The following is a 16,031-nucleotide window of genomic DNA, read 5'->3' as shown; positions in this document are numbered from 1 at the left end:
GACAAAGCAAGAGTACTAGATGATACCAATTGGCTAGGGCAAAAGAGAGAACATAATACATAACATTGATAAAGCAAGTTGAAGATAGATGAAATGAAAGGGGCAAATTTCCCAATAGAACAGTTCCTCCAGCCCAGCTCCCTAGCATTTTAATAAAATAGAGCTTCGTACCCTTGTGTTTCATAAACGTGGCCTGATTCTTTCAACGTTTTAAATAATAACAAACATTAGAGAACCTCTATACCTCGAGAATTAAGCTCTGCAACATCTGAAAAACAGTCCACTAAATTCTGCCAATGCATAAGCTTTGCCCTTAATTTGAAGCCAATTTGCATAAGTGGAGTTAAGTTTCGGCAATGTGAACATTAATTTGAAGCCCTGATTTCCTGCAGTCATTCAATTGACCATTTTCATTGGTATGTTTCATTACTTGATTTAATCACATTCTCTGTGGTTTTAGCCAAGTGCAGCTCCCCATTTCTCCATTTCGAAATCTTTACGCCAGTTTTTTAAATAGCGAAAATTCATGGGCTTTTTGCGCAATTTGAGAGTGTGTGAGGGAGAGAGCACAATCAGCCAAAATCAGAGAAGGTAAGCAAAATATGGACTCTCAAAGAAAGTGAAGCAGAAGACAGCCACAATATCAATACATCCAAAATGAAAATTAAAGAAAAAACTAATAACACATTGAAAGGGATTGATAATCCTCTTATGAACTGAAAACCATGAACCAATGACCACCTTAATGCAAAATGCATTTAAAGAAGCTTCATGGCTTCTCTTTTCTTGCATAGGCTAACCTCTTAAATCATATTCTGAAACCACTGATCGAAAATAAAACCAAATTTAGAACTTGATATATTTCCCATCCCAGAATATAGATATACACCATCAACAGGCCCGTGATCATCTCAGATTTAGAAGAGCTTGTCTTTCAACAACAAGAAAACTAATTGAATTTGAACATTAAAAGTAATATGAACTCACTAAGATTACATCGAGCACTCCTACTCCTACTACTGCAACACTTCAAACCTGCAGCAATCACAGGAAGCTGTTGGCCTAGAGAGAGAATATTAATTATAGAACCAACAGAGAGAGAGAGACGAGGAGCAACATGAAGACATGAGGCAAGAAGCAAGGAATATACAGCAGAAGAGCCAATCGACGCCACCTTTGCTCTCGATATAGCCTGCGATTAGCCTGAGCTATTTTCTCGGGGTTGTCATTCCATTCAGAATGCGATCTGCAAAAATATATATCTCAAATGATTTTAGATTTTAGTTTATGAAAAATGATGGGGATTGATATAGTATCATTGCAGTCCAAATTTTTTGATAGCCATTTGATGGTTGTGATAACCCTGACCACTACACCACTGGTGGGCAGCGTGATGGACCCAAATTATGTTATGGACCATCAACCTATGCGATCATTATTCTTTTTGACAGTTAAACCTTGTGATTGTTTCTGTAAAGACAAATACTAAAAACATGTTTGCTCTCACATACCTGGAAGTGTGGAGCATCTCAAATAAATAAAGAAAGAAATAAAAAACACAAAACTAATTGCAATTGAAAGCGAAGGGTGCCTGCTTGAAGGGGCAAATGGGAAGGGTGAAGGCAACTCAAATTTGAATGCATAGATTCTTTGTATTAGTTTGGGTAAAGATGTTGATTTTTCCGTGTATGTGTTTTACAAAATGGTGGTAGTGTAATTTTGCATACAAAAAAGTTAGTGTGTGTAAAATATTTCCTTTGGAGAAAGCTATGGAAGTGCAGAGACCTGATCTGGATGTCCTTTCTTTGGCTAAGTTGTCCACCAGGACATTTGTCTCGCAATGCGATTACCTAAAGTAACTAGGTGTCCATATGGTCTGGCCTCTTAGTTGCTCATGGTAACATGAGAGAGTCACTTCCTTATCGGCAGCTATTCGGAAGTCCAGCTCCAAGGTCAGGAATCTAACCAAAGATCCTTCAGAAAACATACATGCTTCTCATTTTTGTTCCATGTCAAATATTGTTTGAGGAAGCCAAGAAACTAGTATTGTTAGCTTTCAAGGGCTCGAGTACTAGCTCTCCCTCTGGGTAGCACACAAGCAACTTCAGAGATATCTGTGTTTCATCACCATTTTCTGTAGGTGATCATTTTCTATGTTGTAGCACCATAGCCATTCGCCCATATTAACACGGTGTTGCATTCCCTAACTGTTCTGATCCACCCTAGGACTTGGATAGACAAACTATGTTACATTTCATTAGATAGCATTTATGGGAGTCACGAGTGCAACTCCAAAAGAAACATCTCACCATGCATTCTTACTTACGTTCAATTGATGCAAGGATTGTAAAAGTAGACATCTGAAAGATGGAGATATTGGAGAGTTGGACTTGATCAAGATGATACGGTCACTGAGGAACAAAAATTCCGTCTCCAGGCCACTAATCTATGTTAGAATCTCTCTGCTAGTCTATCCCACCGGTCACTGAGGGACAAAAATTCTGTTTCCAGACCACTAATGTGTGTTAGAATCTCTCTGCTAGTCTATCCCATAGGGCTTTGCCCGCTTGCCTATGCACAGTAGGAGGCATAGGTATTTGCTGGATAGTATCCCTATGACATTCCATTCTTTTGGCTAGAAGATTGATCTTAGGGCTCGTTTGGTTCGCGTGTAACAGTTTGCATATAGAAAACGTTTTCATAGGCAAACTGTTTCCTATGCAATAGGTTTCCAATCCATTTTTTTTTCATGTTTGGTTCACATGGGTAACCAGTTTCCCAAATTCCTGTGTAACCAGTTTCTTAAGTTTGGTAACTCATGGGTAAACTATTTCCTAGAATCTAGATTAATACCTATTTTTAACCATTCAATTGCAAATATAGGCGATTTGATATCGACATCCATCCCAATACAATTATTTTTTTAAAACATTTAATTTGTATTATCTTTAAAAAAATGGATTGTTTAGATCATAAGTTTGATTCACTTTATTAAATTATATAAGCATCAAGCCTTGATAAACTAATCCATGCATTTTTTTTAAAATCTCTATCTTGTAAGATTAATGAAAAAATATCAGCAATTATATGTAGACCTTATAATATTAGAAAGACCAGTTTATTATTCTTGGTAAACCACTATAATGGAATAATAATAAATTTAAGTCTCTATCTTGTAAGATTAATGAAAAAATATCAGCAATTATATGTAGACCTTATAATATTAGAAAAACCAGTTTATTATTCTTGGTAAACTACTACAATGGAATAATAATAAATTTGGAGCAGATTATTCTTGGCAGAAAATGTCAAAATTGCTGAGAAATCATGGTGTTTTGGGGCCAGAGAATGGAATTGAATTTTATTTGCTTCAATGATTAGAGGGTCTACAGTACTCAAAGCCCATATAATTCCACACTGTACTCAAAGGAATGAATAGTTCCCAAATTAAAAAAACAGGGGTCACAAAAGAATTTAAAAAATTAATAGCCTCCATGACCATGTTTTATTTGTGAATTACTGACGATCAATCCCTGCTGTTTCCAGCCTATCCAAGAACCCACAATAATAAAACCCCTAAAATCACAATTAAAAAGTAAATAAAAATAAATATCAGCCCCCAAAAACCTTCTATCATTGAATATCAGTAACCCAAAAATGCGCAGACTCAATTAAAACATAAACAATATTAAAATAAATGATTTCCATTAAAACACTTGGAACCTATATCAAGAACCCAGTATACCCAGACTCAAGAAGAAAAACGTTAAAAGAAAGACTAAAAGACTTTGATATGGAGAGTTAGCTTTACATTCTCTTAAAGTGAATGACTACTTTTTCAGGTCACAGAAGAACAACTTGGAAATCTAGATATTCAAGTTCTGAAGAGTTTTAATTTTAATCAGCTTGTCGTTGATGTTTAACATCAATGGAACCAAAGATAATAGTACATAAAAAAACAATCTTGAATTACACACCCCACAATCCCAAACAACTCAGATTCCATCTTTTTGCATAGCAGGAATCAAGGATTCAAAAAGAAGCAAACCAATTAAAAAATTGGGTACACAGAACACCTGTTGCCTCTTATCGGCTTACAACTCCCTTAGGCTGTGCTTTTGGACAACATGTATCAAGTGAAATACAAAGGCTCATACCATTTGTAGCAGATTGGACCCATCAACAGCCAAACTGCCAATGGCTTTTCTTGGGCCCTCTCTCTCTGCCTTCGGTTTTTTATTAATATTGAGAATAGTAATGTCATGGTACCCAAAGCTTCCTGTTGGGAAGTTCATTTTTGTCATAGCCTATTCACCAACTGAGCCTCTGTTGAGCCCAACAAGGAAACTGATACGACCAGTTGGTGGAGAGGACATGACAGCCCTGTAGTTTGGTTTGGACTCATGAGTTTCTTGAATGAAATATTAGTAGGTCCACAAGGGCATCTTGTTCTTCTGTCTCAACAAGTAATAGACTTTTGTCACCACAGTTTTGTGCATCAACAGATGTGTGATTTGTGTTGATTCACTTAAAAACCACATTTCTAGAAACCAGCAAGAAATTGAAAAAAAAGGAACAAATTCTACAGAGCAAATTGAGCTTGTATACACAACCCTTATTTCTACAGAGCAAATTGTGCTTGTATACGCAACCAATACAACAAAACCAGTAACATAACCAACAAGAAAAACCAGCAAGAAATTAAAAAAAAAAGAAAAAAGCAACAGATTTCTACAGAGCGAATTGTGCTTTTATGTGAACAAAGAAACTAAAGACATTTCCCACACCCAATTTATGGCCAACAAAGAAAAAATGCTCCAGCAGTATGGTGTTGTGGACCTTGAATTTAAACGATGCACATCGTGATACATAAATGTTTCATATGAATGAAATGCCCCTTGAAACAAGTGAACCAATAGTAGCCTATAACCCATTGCCCACTGGATAACCCTGAGCCAGGGTTACCCTCACATTGAATCAAGGCCCTAAAAAGAGAAAAACTCTCAAACTCTCATTTATGGATCTAAATACTTAGTTTCATGATTAATTAATGACTTGAAAATCTGTTTATTATATTCAAGGTAAGGGAAGCCTCGAGGAGAACTTAGCCTTAACAACATCCTGTCAAGATTACATAGGTTTACAAACGATCTAAATTAGCCCCTCATTGTTCAGTGTAAGATGCACACCCTGGGATGTAAGCTATTTTAAAGGAACCCTACTTTGAAGTCAAAATAGAGCATTTGAGTTCTCCTCAAGGCTTTAAAGGAACCCTACTTTCATCGATCGTGGTATGTGACTAGCACAAATATGCAAATGAGAGTAATGTCAACTTAGATTATAATAGTACTACTGAGACCATCACTATAGGCACCCCTCAAGTCTCTATCTTATTAATGCTTCTAGATAAAATCTTACACATTTTGCTTATGTGTCAAGTAAACAAAGAAACTTCCTCTCCTGCAAAATAAAAGAAATCCAGCACATGACTAATCATGTCACATTAAGATGGAAGTTTAGACATCTATCATAGAGCCTAACATAAAGACACCTACGAGCGTTTTTCAAACCAGAAGCAAAGCCATAGTAATAGCAACCTAAAGAAAGCACAAATAGAACTTGGGTTTCTAAAAGCAAGACACTAAAAATTTCAACCCAGATTGTTATTTAACAGTACCATCGGTAAAAACCAATTCCTAGTTAAAAGCATCTACACTCAGGTCTAATACAGCTCCAGACACAATTTATATTAATGGGTACGAAAGTAGTTCCATTAAAGAAATAATCTGCTTTCTTGGGAAAAATGTTTATGTTTGTCATGGTAGTTTGCACAAAAATTTCTCAAGGCACTTGTTTCTCAATAGGTAAGCTGAGTTTGAAAATGAATGGAAAAACTCACCTTCAATTGTGTTTATATGCCCAAAACAAAGAGATTGTAAGCTCAAAACCACATAATTGCCAAAGAATAATAGCCTGATACAAAATAACTCAGCATAGCAAAAGAGATTAAAAAATGAATGCTATAAACATAGCAAAATCAGTAGGCAGATGCACTAGAGAGGTGGGGATTGTTAAAAGGCTCTATGGAGCTGTTAGATGAGGTGGTTGGTGATGTGATGAAGGAGGAGGTTTTATGTGATTGCAGAGGTGGTGAGAGTGTGCTTGTTGAAAGAGGAAGTGAGAAGTCCGTTCATGAGAGAAGTGGCTGAAATGTTAAGGAATGGTTGGGAATTACCATGGAAATGGTTGCACCAGTGAGCAGCCCTGTGAGTCTAAGAGGCCTCTTTGACATATTATAAAAATGATGTAATTTTTTTTTGGGTGTAATATGTATCTTTTCAAGGGATTGAGGAAACAAAACAATAGTTAGGAAGCATTTGATAAGCCAAACCCACATTTTTAAAAACCAGCAAGAAATTGAAAAAAAAACAACAAATTTCTACAGAGCAAATTGTGTTTGTATGTGCAACCCATATTTCTACGGAGCAAATTATGCTTGTTAGCACAACCAACACAACAAAACCAGCAACATAACCAGCAAAAAATAACAAAGAAAAAAACAGCCACAAATTTCTACAGAGCAAATTGTGCTTGCATGCACTACAACCCAAACAACAAAACCGGCCACAAAACCAGCAACATAATTAGTAAGAAAAAGCAGAAAGAAATAAAAAAAAAGGGCAACAAATTTCTTCAAAGAAAATTGTCCTTGTATGTTCAACCTATACAACAAAACCAGCAACATAATTAGTAAGAAAAAGCAGAAAGAAATAAAAAAAAAAGGGCAACAAATTTCTTCAAAGAAAATTGTCCTTGAATGTTCAACCTATACTACAAAACCAGCAACAAAACCAACAAGACAAAAAACAAAGAGCAACACATTTCTACAGAGCAAAATTGTGCTTGTTTACGCAACCCATACAACAAAACCAGCTACAAAACCTGCAAGAAAACCAGCAGGAAATAATTTTTTTAAAAAAACAGAGAGAATACAACAAAAAAAAATCCGTACCCAAATTTTTCTACAGAGCAAATTGTTTTCTATACTCAATAAAATAAGAAGAAAAGAAAACAAATTTCCATGAGGAAATCATAGAACAAAAATGTTTGCATTAGTAATTAAAAAAACACAGCACTGTCTAGAAGGAAAAAATAGGAAAATCAAAAGAATAAAATACATATCCTTGTTGAAGAAGATGAGGTATTTTGTATGGGGTTCATATGAGGGAAACCCTACCTCGTTTGGTGAAGAATCTTTACAATATGAAGAAGAAGAAGTAGCAAAAAAAAAAAGGGGAAAAAAAAAAACATCCTTACCTTGTTGAAGAAGATGAATGCTTGCAAATGGATCCTCGCAAAGGATTGTGGAAGAAGCAAGACCCAGAGGGTTGCGAAAGAGGGGCAAGGATTTCTCTCGGGGCTGAAAGAGGGGCGAGGGTTTTGTGAGAAGAGGGCTTTGTGTCCGTCTTTTTTTTGTGGCCGAAAATTTTTCTGCGTCCGCGTGGGTGAAATGGTTCCCCAGTGAATTACTCCCCACCTTGTGGGGTGGGGATTACATTTCATGGATTTCCTCCTTGTGGTGGTAAAACCATTTCCAGTGAAAAAGGTTTTCATCGACTATACACATGAACCAAACATGTGTAACTATAGGTTTCATATGCAACCAGTTTCATGATGCAAGTTTTCACATGAACCAAACGAGCCCTTAGAGACGCCTATCCCTGAGTTTAGTTTTAGCCATGTTATCTTTAAGCCCTCTTGCAAATTAGAAATACTGAATGAACAGCCACATATGGTCGATTTACCATGTTGCAAATTTGAAACACTGGATGAACAACCACAGATATTTCGACTTGCTATGGCGTGGGGTTGCAGAAGACAAGGGTGTCATCTCTGTATTATAGGTGAAATATGGATGAGCCAGTCCTATAGGTGGCGAAGCCATTGAGCATGCCTGAATTTCCACGACGACGGAAAAGAGAAAGGGAGCCAAGGGGTCTCCTCGGCACATAGGGGAAGAAGTCATGTGGACTTCAATTGATGAGGATCATGAAATATGCATAGTAGATGCATCCCATGATCCAAGAGCAACATATTTGGCCAAAACCCATCAGGGCACCATATTTGGCCAAAACCCATCAGGGCCGTGGGTTGATCTAGGAGCTGCCAGTCTGCATGGTCATAGGCCTTTACAAAATCAAGCTCAAAGATTAAGCCTGGCTTACGAATTAGGTCTTTGGCATGGATGCAGTCCAGAATGACATCAAATATTACCTTGGAAATGTGCCTTGCAGTGAGGTCAGGACGCTTGCACTTTGACTAATAGCTTGCAGGAGTTGTTTATGAGGTTGATAAGCTAGAAGTCTTTCAGTCCACCAGCTCCTTCAAGCTAAGGGATAAGGCAATGAATATGAAGTGCATGCTCTGTAGATCATTTCTATTGGACGGAATTTGGCAAATATAGCCATGGCTTTAGGGGCTAGGCTGTCCAGAAACGGTGGTAAAGGGCTATGAGAAACCATTGAGTCTAGGAGCTTTATCATGGCCTAGTTTAGCTGGGGCTTTCAGAACTTCTGGCTCTGAACCGGGGCATTCTAAGTTTGTAACCCATTGACAGATAATACCGCGAGAGTTTTGAGATCGAGATCATGCAGTCTGGGTCTCAATGAGTGATCTCCCATAGAGTCTCTCTGTAAGAAGTTAACGATTTGCTTGACTTTTCAAGGCTTGTCGAAAGGTTCATATGTTTCTCTAATATGAGGAATAGTGTTATTTCTGTGGCAATTTGCCATTTTGTGAAATACAATGGTATCCCAATAACCTTCATTGAGATCCTAATCCAATGAAGCCAAGAGATCTTCAGGACCGCAAATAAACACGTCTTTTCAGTCGTTTGCCTAGTACTTGCAACCTCAAACAAAGATCCAGGCTGTTGATTTCAGCGAGCAGCATTTCCTTCTTCCAGATCACGTGACCGAATTACTCTCTTTTTCATTGCTTGAATTTGTCTGCGAGAACTTGCGACTTTTTAAATAGTCGATAACCAGCCCATCATAAACCATGAAAGCAGATCACTGCGAATCGGTAAGTGTAGTTCTTTGTCCTCAAGCCACATAAGCATGAATTGAAAAGGTCTAGGCCTGTTTGCTACAGATTTTATGTTGAGGAGGATAGGGGTATGTCAAAGATAGGCTGGGGTAGGATATAGGAATGGGCTCTTGGGTAAACCATCTCCAAATTAGGAGAGACAAGAAACCTATCAATTTTTGTGGGAGTAGAACTCTCAGAAAGGTTAAACCAAGTGTAAGATTTGTAAGTTAGATGAATATCGAAAGGTTGTGCTTGAAGACGAAGACAGAGAAGCCAAACCATACTAGTAGTGACTTTGCCTTTGTGGTTCTTTTTGTAAGACCATCTATCTGGTCACATTAATTTCCTTCCCCCACCCCCCAACCCCACCCCTCCTTTAAAAACAAAAAAACAAAACACGCACACTACACAAAAGCATCAGGGATTGAGAGATTGGGCATGCATGATCCAGTTACACCTAGAATCGATCTCTCAATATTGGTCTTTTTAGACCTATGAATCTCTCTCTCTCTTGCTTACCCCCGCCCCGCAAAAAAAAAGAAAAAGAAAAAACCCACCCAGGCACCCACCCACCCATATACACACATATATATCAGAACCTGTATTGCGTGGATTCATCAGTCTAGGCACTTACCCATGTCAGATATGGCTGGAAAGGTACAACATGGACACAGCTGGATTCTCCGTTCCATAGATTCCCAAAGAGAGGATTTTTGAGACACATGGACACACTTTAGCCAACATGTCTAGATTCTTCATGACACTTCAGTTCTTCTCCCAAAGAATCCTGTAGTTCTTTTTATTTACTATTAAGTTTTCTTTATTTATACCCTAAACATAGAGAAGGGATATGTATATCAAACCTCAAGTTCATAAAATGTAGATTCTCCTACATATACCACAATCAAAGACTTGTGAGTTCCTCACTATTACTTTATTGGATTCGTCGATTCTCTGTAGGTCTTGCATGAATATTATGTGTATTGGATCAGTAGTACACCCATGTTGCAATCATTAGCAATTTGATTTATCAAATAATCGTGTACCTCACTATATATATATATATATATATATATATATATATATGGGGATTGGGAAGTGATTTTATGCAACAGTTGTATAGTAATATAATGAAACAATTTAAAAACCATGTTAGGGCCATTTGTTTGACCCAATTTTTAAAATATACGCTCTTCATTCTAATGACCGATCACACAAAAAAAAAAAAAAAAATGAAACCACAAACGAGAAAGTGTTTTTTAGCCCAATTAACATAGGCCATCTATTTTGTTGAGATAATTAGATCTAGGCCGTAGATAGATCTTTTTTCTTCCAAATTCTTTAGATGACTTTATTATCATTAGATTAATAATGTTAAAAAAGAAAAACATGATTTTGAATTCATAAAGGCCTAGATCTTGAAATTCACCAAATGGATAGTCTAGATTCATTGTTAGAGGGAACTCATTTTGACCATATATAGGGCACAAATATTTTATTTTTTTTTGAGATTGATTATTGAGATGGAGTGTGTATGTAAAATTTTGAGTCATACAAATACCACAAATATGGTTTTCTAGAAGTGTGGTTTTATTATATATATATTATAATGGCATGGTGACATGATATCATTTCTTTTCCAACATCCGCCAAATCAAATCTTGAGGTACTCTATCATAAGCTTTCTCTAGATTAATAAAGACTATGTGGAGGTCTTTTCCTTTCGTCCTAAACTTCTCAATCAGAGATGAGGATGTTGAGATGGATGAGTGGCAAGACAAGGGATATAATTAAAAATGAATCTATTTGAGAAAATTTTGGTGCCGATCAAGTACAACACTTGTTAGAAGGTGCGAGTTAGTTCAAGTGGAAGGACTGAAAAGGGCAAGGGGTAGGCTCAAAAAGATATGGTTGGAAGTAGTCTAAAAAGATATGGGGACTTACAACTTCATTAAGGATATGACCTTTAATAGAGCAGAATGGAGAACCACGATTCATGTAGTCGATCCCAATTAATTGGAAAAAGGCCAAAATGATGATGATGATGATATATATATATATATATATATATATATATATATATATATAGAGAGAGAGAGAGAGAAAGAGAGAGAGAGAGAGAGAGAGAGAGAGAGAGAGAGAGAGAGAGAGAGAGAGAGAGAGATTCTACTAGGTAACCGGTCTACAAAAAAGTATAGCCTAAATGGCCAGATTAATGAGAGGAAGCGATCTGGACAGTCTACATTCACAAAAATGGGGGGCACATCTTGGGCAGCATTTTTTTGTACGTATCCATTTCTTCTAATTGGGGTGCCTATACAGAACATACAGATAGGTGAAATTAGGGGGTCCATTAGACCTTTTTTCAAGGGGCAAAAGAAAAAGAGTTCTAACATGCAACGCTTTGCCATTCCTTTATGTGAGCTTCAATCAGAGCATTGGGGTCCATACTAATCCATAGGACTGTAGGCTCATACGATCTTTTTCATGTGTGTTTGTATGTGTGTGCATGTGTGTGTGTGTGCATGCATTCGTGTGTGTGTGTGTATGCACGTGTGCGTGGGCACGTATGCGTGTATGTAGATGTATATTGTTGTGTCACCGAATCCTACTTTTTAACGTTCAAATAATCCAGCCGTGTCGAACACCAGGAATCATATCTACACATACACATCATATGAAATAGATACCAAACATGTGCGCATATATAGCTCTACAAATGCTGCAATAAAAGAAGCCAGTGTTCACTCACATGGAAAAAGCAGAGGAACAAGTGCTAGTCATGCTACTATCTGATATTAGAAAGATGGTTCCTGAATATAGGATAGGCACTATTTGATATTAGAGAGATAATTCCTGAATATAGGATAGGTCCCAAGTAAGGTATTTGACTGGACACTGAACCAGTCAGATCAATTGGATCATTAGCTCTTTCTATAAAAAATGCCCCGACCATGAGAATGATGCACAAGACTAGGTTGTTGCACCTTCTCCTCCTTCAAGCTTTCTCTCACTCGAGAAGCCTCTTTGGCCTGATGTTCTTCTCCACTACCATTGTTCTAGAGTCTCTCACTAACCACATGTCCCTTTGAGATTCAAAATCAAGGTATGCTTCCATTCTCAACCTTACCGTTGAAGGTTGGGAATGCATCTTCTTTATCACTACTTTCAACTTTAATTTGATCACAAGCACATTCCACAGTTGGGATTTCTTCTTTAATTGAACGCTGTGATATTATTGCATTCGAATGAATGAGTCACGAGGCACGTAGCAAGAATTTTTTTCCCTTTTAATTTAAAGTTTACAAGCATATTATAATGGAAGAATGTAGATGAAAGTTTGTATAGAATGTAGAGAACATACCTTGATAGAGCAAAATGGCGGACCAAGACAAAATAGAACGGCGGACAAAGATTTGTGTAGCCGACTCCAAATAGATGGGAAAAGGCTCTGATGAAAATGATAGGTGAACATATCTCCAAAAACGAAAATGACAGGAATGATCAAACTGTTACCTCCTTAGCTTCTTGTTGCATCACAATGTCATCAGACTCCAAATCCTGACTAACTTCGGTTTGATGGAGGTAACATTTTCTTCACAACTATTGTTTCCTCTCTCTTCAAATGAACCAAATCGACTTCTCTCTTCTTGCAATGAATCTCCCAAAGCAAATTCTTTGCACCATCATTATCTTCACCATTAAAGCCCTCATGAAAAATTGAAGACAGGACATCCTACTATCCTCCTTATCCTCTTTTATCAACAAACCACAATCAGCTACGTGCATTTATAGTTAAATCACTATTTTCATTAACATCAGACTATAGATTCACAAACATTCTTAGAACTAGACGCACTATATTTCACAGGCTACCCATTAAGATGGAGAAAAGTCCACAACCTGAAGAGAAATATCACCCATATACAAATCCTTAACATGTTGCTGACATAATGGTATCCTCTTTCTATTCAACGCAGGAGGAATCCATGAAGAAAAACCAGTTTTCCAACCTGGATGTTTCCTCTTCTCAAGCACATGCATCAAATATATACTCGAAGCAGGGACTGAACAACACAGGACTCGACAAACTCGCAGAGCAGAGGGTCTCTTCACTTGTACTAGAGAGAGAACAAAAAGCCCAGCATAAGCACTGCCATATAACATCATCTCATCATCAGAGGAGAAAGATAAAGAATCCCTTCCATTTGTCATCTTCTCCTTGTCTTTAGAGAGAGAAAAAAACTCCATCTGTCCCCTCAATGGGATATTACTAAGTTCCGATTCATATCGCCTCTAGATAACGCCTTCTGATACATGATGCTTAGTGGAAAAAGATCGGACACAAGATTTTCTCACACATTCAACGATCATTAGTCTCACGTTCTCAAAGTTATCGCATTCTCTGAACCAGTACTTCCACCTACAAACTAATCCACAGAACCAATTTATAATTTGGAGGTCATCCTGTAAGATAAGCATAGAAATATGTCGTGGGTTTCCCTCTGTATCAATCAAGCCATAGAGCATCAGGCTCTTTTTTAGAACGCGGATGGGTGCCTCTAGTTTAGTGGTCATGGTTGGTGAGGAAAGAGAGTGGCTCTCAAGGAGTGAACGGGTAGAGAGGGATTCAGATGAGATGTACTCCTTGGCCTTTTGTTGGAAGTTGTAGAAAGAATTTACAAGCTCTAAAGGAAGGTCTGGCTCGACAATATGTTTAGCAAGTGTTTCTTCCTCATTTCTTTTCACTTGAGTACCCAAGTCTTGTATCCAAATCTTCAACAAGTGCCTAAACCAATGCTCCGGTTCCATTCTTGGCCTCCGAAACTCCGAGATCCTATTCATCAACACCATGCTCATGTTCTCCTCTCTCTCTAACTTTTCCTCTTTGATATTCTTTAAGCACCGGCCCACAAATTTCTTCCCGATTCTCGCTATCATGGCTTCCCAGTAGACCTCCTTTTGAGATGCAAACAACTGCATTTTATCCTTAAGCTTTTGCACCACCCTCACTGCACTACTGATTTCCTCTCTAGCACTAGCTCGAATAAACATGCCTAGAAACCGAGCTCCCGATGTGGGTTTGATTAGAGGTGACTCACCTTGTTCCACCACCTCTAGAGAGAGAGATTCTCTAAGATAGCCATATACACTCTCCCTTATTTCTAGCACCAAATCCTCAGGTTCTGAAAGTAACTAAGATCTCATCCATGTATCTACAAGCATGCAATCTATGTGCTTGTCTATTATGGGAATCTTCACCTTTTATTTGTCTCCTAAACCAAGTTTGTAATTTAGAGCTCTGGCCAGCTTGAATTGGGTCATCTTTATTGGGACTTAGACCTTCATATCTCATACACAACCTGTAAAATTCTTCATCAAAGAGAGAGAGATAGACATTCATCAAGATAGGCGAAAACGTTCCTTCTTGGGGGAGGCCTTGGCCTTTTGGGAACCCCCCAAACTCTAAGTTGAGCACTTGAGCTTCAAACATAAGTTGAAGTTATGCGTAAAAACTCGCATCCTCAATCCTTTCCTCCATTATCGATATGAGTCTGTTAAATACATGGGTATCAACCTCTTTCTTCACACAAAATGCAAAATACCAATTGGGGTTTTCTATCTCATTGCAAATGTATCTGAGAGCTGATTGAGTGCCCCTTCCACTCCGACAACCATGGAAGATCTTAGAGAAATGGGGTCTGTACACTACTGCATCAGCCACCAGTCAAGGAAGCATTTCTCAAGCCCCTTTCTCCACTTCCGACCTTACAGGACTTCATCCCAAGCACAACTCGCCTTCCATTTGTCCAATCAGGAGGACGTCCCTGAGTCATCAAACGCTCGGAGCTCATCCAATACGGGTGACGACGTTAAAAAAATCCCCCAATGGTTAGAGCCGGGGCAAGACCTAAAACATCCCCTGCACACGTCCAATTCTGGTGATGACGTAAAAAGCTGGCCAGAACACTCTAACTCTGCTTCTTCTCTTCTCCTCCCTCTTCTTCCATCTCTTTCACAGGTGCAGTTCGACAGTGCCCAGAATTTGACGCTCTAAATAGAGAGTTCATTGGCACCAACGTCAGTATGTCGCAACGGAAGCGCCTAAGAAAGATGCTGGCCCAGGTGGCTTGATTCTTAACCGTCGCCGATGCCTTGGCAGCCAAAGCTAAGACTGATCCATCTTCAAGCTCTTGTTCCAAGGATGCAGCCCATGTGGTGCAGATCTCAGAAGTATCATCCAGCACGGGCCAAATGAGTCTAAGATCAGGGAAGAAGCTACAACCCACACCTCAGAAGCTCAAGGTCCTCAAGTTTTCTGATCCTTCACTTTTCCTTAAGCCTCAACCTCAAACATCGACATCCCTAATACACATTCATATTACTCCCCCATCAACCCAGACCGCACCTGCCGAACAACAAAATCAGTCAATGTCACAAACCAAAACTCAATCAAAACCTTCTTCTAAACCTACCCTACCACCTAAACCGGTGATAGGATCAGGAGCACATAAGGCTAATGAGGATAAGGTGAAATATGTTATAGTTGGGCATTTGAAGCCCTTCTAAGTATCTATGATGCCCTAACGCTGTCTAGAGACTATCGTATGGTCCTGGTTCAAGCCCTTTCTAACCCAGAGGTGTACGAGACTAAAGTGGAGCCTATTGAGGTAGACCCAGCCATCCTGGGTGGGTGCTTGGGAGGCAAATTTCACAATCGCCCCCTCTTCATAACTGGTGAATTGCATGCTTGCCCTATCATCTGGATTATGCTGGTTGGAGGGTCAGCAATCAACTTGATCCTAAGAAGGATCCTCACCCGATTGGGATTAGGATCTAGAGACCTCCCTCCTACTCATGCCACTGTGTAAGGGTTTAACTAATCAGGAGAAAAGCTGGCTGGGATAGTTTGTCTTCACCTCAAGATTGGTGACCTGAAT

The 16,031-nt window shown here is 38.5% G+C and overlaps 1 long non-coding RNA gene across 3 annotated transcripts; it reads right to left on the bottom strand.

Moving 5' to 3' along the window:
• Window positions 1-44: 44 nt before the first annotated feature.
• Window positions 45-8,667, bottom strand: LOC110006866 (uncharacterized). Of its 3 annotated transcripts, none has more exons than XR_016042619.1 (4): window positions 7,318-8,667; window positions 1,151-1,246; window positions 988-1,035; window positions 45-386 (listed from the first exon to the last, which is right to left on the bottom strand). It is a non-coding gene; the product is annotated as an uncharacterized LOC110006866 (long non-coding RNA). The 3 variants fall into 3 exon arrangements; XR_016042620.1 differs by having other exon boundaries at window positions 1,175-1,246; XR_016042621.1 differs by lacking the exon at window positions 45-386 and adding an exon at window positions 754-824.
• Between the last annotated feature and the right edge of the window lie 7,364 nt (window positions 8,668-16,031).

Source organism: Amborella trichopoda, chromosome 10, assembly GCF_054954075.1.
Source record: "Amborella trichopoda isolate Santa Cruz 75 chromosome 10, AtrichopodaSantaCruz75HAP2 v2.0, whole genome shotgun sequence".
Lineage (NCBI taxonomy): Eukaryota > Viridiplantae > Streptophyta > Magnoliopsida > Amborellales > Amborellaceae > Amborella > Amborella trichopoda.
This window is presented reverse-complemented; position numbering and strand designations above follow the sequence as displayed.